At 48.8% G+C, this 4,775-nt stretch overlaps 1 non-coding gene across 1 annotated transcript; it reads right to left on the bottom strand.

Annotated features, from left to right (window-relative positions):
• Positions 1 to 4,668: 4,668 nt before the first annotated feature.
• Positions 4,669 to 4,775, bottom strand: LOC112478102. The gene has a single exon (XR_003045705.1). It is a non-coding gene; the product is annotated as a U6 spliceosomal RNA (small nuclear RNA).

Here is a 4,775-nt window from a genome sequence, read left to right as displayed (position 1 = left end):
TGCTAAAGGGCGGAGCATCTGGGAGTTAGCTGGTAGGCAGGTGTCTGGGCTGGGTATGAGGTGTTAGGGGCAGGGAGGAGGTATACCTTTGCACCCTGAAGCCACACAAAGATGGGAGCAGGTGAGCAGTGAGACCACACTGGTTCGCTGCAGGGCAATGGTAGGTAGAGACTTCTGGGCATTAAATAGAGGACAGCTCTGTGGGTGAGGAAGGCTGCATGCCTCATCTGTGGACAGATGCACGGCCTATGGCACACCCAGGAGAAGCCCAGGTAGACCCTGCTAGACTCTTCTCTCTGTTCTGTCTTTTAGGTCAGGATCAAGAGCTGTATTCAGTCCTTGTAGAGTTTTTATGACCCCTGGCCTCAGCCTCCTGGGCCTCTATTATCACTACCTCCAGGCCAGCCCACAGGGCTGAAGGTGGTGGGAATTGGGGACCAGAAGAGCTGCATTGTGGAGGGCCAGGGGAAGGCCCAGAATATGTTTACATTTCCCTCCTTTCCTTCTGGTGGCCCAGCCAAGCGGCGGTTACACCACTGCGGTTTGTTGGCCCCAGGGAGTGCCTCCATTACATAACGCCTGACACAACCGCCCCCTAAAACACACACGCACACTGGCAAACAGTCACTCCTGTGTGTGCATGCGCGCGCGTGCCCACACGCACACTCACACACTCACACACACACTCACCTACATGTTTTCACAGAGACGCATCCACACAGTCTCACCCCCTCGGCTGGCAACACTATTGTCTCAGGAGGATTTCTGCTGCCACCACCAACAGTCACATTTTTAGTGGGAGAATCTTTCCACTTCCTTGCCCGCAAGACCCAGGTACCCTTGAGCGTGGTGGGACTGACCCAGGCCTGCCTGGGGCCCCAGGGGGCAGCCGCAGTCTTTGGCAACAGCCCAGGTAGTGGACAAACGTGGGCTGCTCTCTAAGAGCCTGGAGGTGGGGAAGATGGGGCTTCGCCATGGGAAGGCTGGGGAATAGGACAAGAAGACAGAAAGACTAGCACCCAGGAGGCAGCCCCTGTTATGTGAACTCCAGAAACTCAGAACAGACATATAAGGAACAAACAGGAATAGACATGGCCTCTGAGGCACAGGGGGAAGTGGAGGGTGAATATTTAGTGCAACTATTTGGGAGGGTTCCTAGAATGGCTGGTTTCAAGGTTTTAAATGCAAGCTACCTCCACAGAAACATGGGAGCTGCCCCGCAACTCAGCAGTGCTGCCTCTAGGGATTGATCTGATGGAAACACTCACCCAAGGGTCTGTGTATAAGGACGTGCATAAAAGTGAAATAGTGCAGAGCCTTGGCGGCCATCATATATGGAATACCACGCCGCCATTAAAAGAAGGTGCTGGCACGCTGCGTGGAGAGAGAGTGCGGATGGACAGGAGGTACAGCACGACGCCACTTAGTGAACTGAAACCATATACGAATGTGTGTGTGTGTGTGTGTGTGTGTGTGTGTGTGTGTGTGTGCGTAGATATTTATAGATAGAGCTGCACAATCACATCTCAGGAACTCCTTACACAGAGCAGTTACTGAATGGACAGGAGGAAGGTTGGGCGGGGCAGGGGGCGCTTTTTCATTTGTACATATTGAAATTCAATGTCTACGGTTTGAATATTCAGAACAAGCCTGAATAGGTTTGGAATAAGAGGATAAACTCCGCTAGAGACCATGTCTACCGAGGAGCAGTGCCTCTCTTCCCCCTTCTGAACAGACGGGGCTCTCTGCCCTTGCATGGGGTGAGGTGGCTCCGTGGCCCCACCGTTCATGAGCTGGGAGACCTTGGGCAAGTGTCTTCATTTCTCTGAGCTCCATTTTCCACATCTGTCAAATGGGAGAGAACAGTACCACTCTCATAGGGGTTCTGGTTTTGTTGCACAAAGTTATTGAGGGCCTTCTATGAGCTAGGTTGGAGCACGCAAGGAGGAACATGATGGCTCTTGCTTTGAAGGAATTTCCAGGCTAGAGAGGAAGATGTAAGTATAGGACAATGTGCTTTGTGCTCCTTCAAAGGCCTGGGGGGCTGGGGCTGGGTGGGTGGGCAGGCTAGATCTGAGGTTGCATTTAGCTGAGGCTGAGGAAGCAGGGGGTTGTCAGGAGAGCTCCAGGGCAGTTGAGGAGTGGTGAGCATCAAGGCTGAGGACATGTTTGGAAGCTTGGATTTGAACTGGGGGTGAGGGCACCCTTCGGAGTCTTCAGGCAAGAGGGGCATGGTTGCCTAGGTGTCTCTGAGGAATGGTGGTTGGGAGGAAGAGCAGCTGGGCTCCTGGTTCATCTGCTGTCCAGGTGAGAGGGGGAACCTGAGTTGCTGAGGTGGTAAAGACAGAGAGGGGGCAGCATCTAGGCATGGTTAGAAAGCAGAGATATTAGGTTCTGGAAGCCCAGAGGAAAGGAGTAGAGGGAAGCTAGAGAAAGACTTCAGGAGGATGTCATGCGCTGGTGTGGGTGACCGGATGGATGTGATGCCACAGCTGTGGAGATGAGGGACGAAGGGGCTTGGAATGAGGGTCTACGTCTAGGTGTGAGGAGGTAGGTCTCAGGCTGTCGGACGGGGCTGTGAAGTGCCACACGGTGGGCAGTCCCTTTTTTCCTCCTCTACTGGCGCTTACAATCTGCCAGCGTGGTAGCTTTGGAATATATTGGACTCCCTTGGCTTGTGAGGGAAGAGTCGTCAAGGGCACCACGGTTGTGTCCTAGGACTTGCTTTGGAAAAGGACAGCACTTCAAGGGTCAGATGATAGAAGTTTCTTTCTTTACAGTTCTTTGCATTTTAATAGAACACTTGAGAATAGCACTGTGGTCCAAGAGAACTTTCTGCAATGATGGAGATAGCAGCTTTTAACTTCATGTGGGTATTGAGCACTTGAAATGTGGCTGGTGCAACTGAGGAAGTGAGTTTTAAATTTTGTTTAATTTAAATTAAATTTAAATAGTCACGTGTGGCTAGTGCCTACCATATTGGACAGCACAGCTGTATCTAAAATTTCCAAAGGAAAGCAGTTGCCATTCTCATCTTAAGGCCCTTGGTTGAGGGCAGAATAGGGGATTTTCTTGACTCTCCTCAGATCAGGTACCTATTGATGAGGTGTGAAGCTTAGCGTCTAAGAAGGAAGGACAATATATACAAACATAAACAAAGGAATTTGAAATATGTCAGGGGATGACAAATGCTAGGGAAAATAAAGCAGGACAAGAGAGAAGGAATGCCAAGTGAGGCTGTTGTTTTAGAGAGGGTGGCCTGGTGGCCCCTGAAAAGATGACACTGAGCAGGAAATTGAAGGAAACAGACATGTAGAAGAGCATGACAAAGAGAATAGCAAGTGCGAAGGCCCTGAGACAGACAGCAAGCCCGGCATGATTAAGGACAGCAAGGAGGCCTGTGTGGGTTAGAGCAGGATGAGGGAAAGGTTGTCAAGGTCAGACAGGAAGGGGCTGGTGGGAGGGGAGGGAGGGTCTTACAGACAATGTGGGACCTCGTAGGCCTTGCTAAGATTTTAGATTTCATTCTGAGTGGATTTTGAGTGAAAGGTAACCTGAACTAATCATGTTTTAAAGCACAATTGTGAAAATATGCTATAGACAGTGTGGGCGTAAGGCAGGTGGAGTGGAGTCTGAGAGGTAGCCTGAGGCGATTTGAAGGAATAACACCTTAGATCACTTTGAATTCTGCTTCGGCCTTTTCCTAGCTGCTTGGCCTTGGGCATAAACTTCTCTGAGCTCAGTTCCTTGCCTTTGAAATGGGGTAACAGTCCCTCAGTCTTGGGTAGGTATAAAGACTGTTATTAATATACATAAAGCTTTAGTACCTAATAGGCCTTCCATAAATAGTTGCTGTTAGAATCCTTAAGACATTCCAACCAGAAGACCTGTGGGCATGAGCTGTGGGAGGAGGGTGAGTGAAAGATGAGGAAGCAAAATGGTAGTAATAATAACAGCCAGCTAATTCTCGTTGAATACTTAACACCTCTAGGCACTGGGTAAAGCATTTTGCAAACAGTATCTCACTTAGTCTTTACAACAAAAACAAGGACAATAGATTAATCCATTTTTTCAAATGAAGAAACTGAGGCTCAAAGAGACAGTGAATTGCGCTCCAGGCCACACAATGGGTTAATTGACAACCACTTGGACCCATTCCCCACCTCTGACTCCAGAGTCGCAGTTCTTTCCCACTGGTGATAACCTACTGGCCTCTACAGCGAAAGGTCCAAATGAGTCCCCCTCTCAGGGGTGTTTACATTTTTAAGGGGGCTCTGAGGGAAGTTTTTTTTTTTCATTGAAAATGTTTAACCAAAATATAGAAAATTTCAAAGGATCACATAAGAGAGCATTATAAAAGTCACCAAACCAAAAGTATCATGCTCTAATGGAGGAATTGGTGGCGGGCAGAGGGCAGGCTAAGTCCACTGCCCCAGCCCCATCCTGTGCCCCTTTGCTCTGTTCTCCACTCCCAGGCAATGTATTCATCTTTCCCTTCCTCTCTGGGGCCATGCTGTCTCTAACCACAGGGCCTTTGCACTGGCTGCTCTTCTTTAAAAAATTAAAGTATAGTTGACATATAATATTATATTAGTTTCGGGTATAGAACATAGTGATTCAACCTCTATATACCTTACAAAGTGATGACTACAATTCCAGTAACCTTCAAAAAATATGAAGTGCTTCATGAATTTGCGTGTCTTCCTTATGCAGGGACCATGTTGACTTTCTCTGTATTATTCCAAGTTTAGTCTATATGCTGCTGAGATGAACAC

This window comes from Pteropus alecto, unplaced genomic scaffold (assembly GCF_000325575.1).
Source record: "Pteropus alecto unplaced genomic scaffold, ASM32557v1 scaffold131, whole genome shotgun sequence".
In the NCBI taxonomy this organism is placed as follows: domain Eukaryota; kingdom Metazoa; phylum Chordata; class Mammalia; order Chiroptera; family Pteropodidae; genus Pteropus; species Pteropus alecto.
Note: the sequence above shows the minus strand (reverse complement) of the source record. Positions and strands in the feature narration are given on the sequence as shown.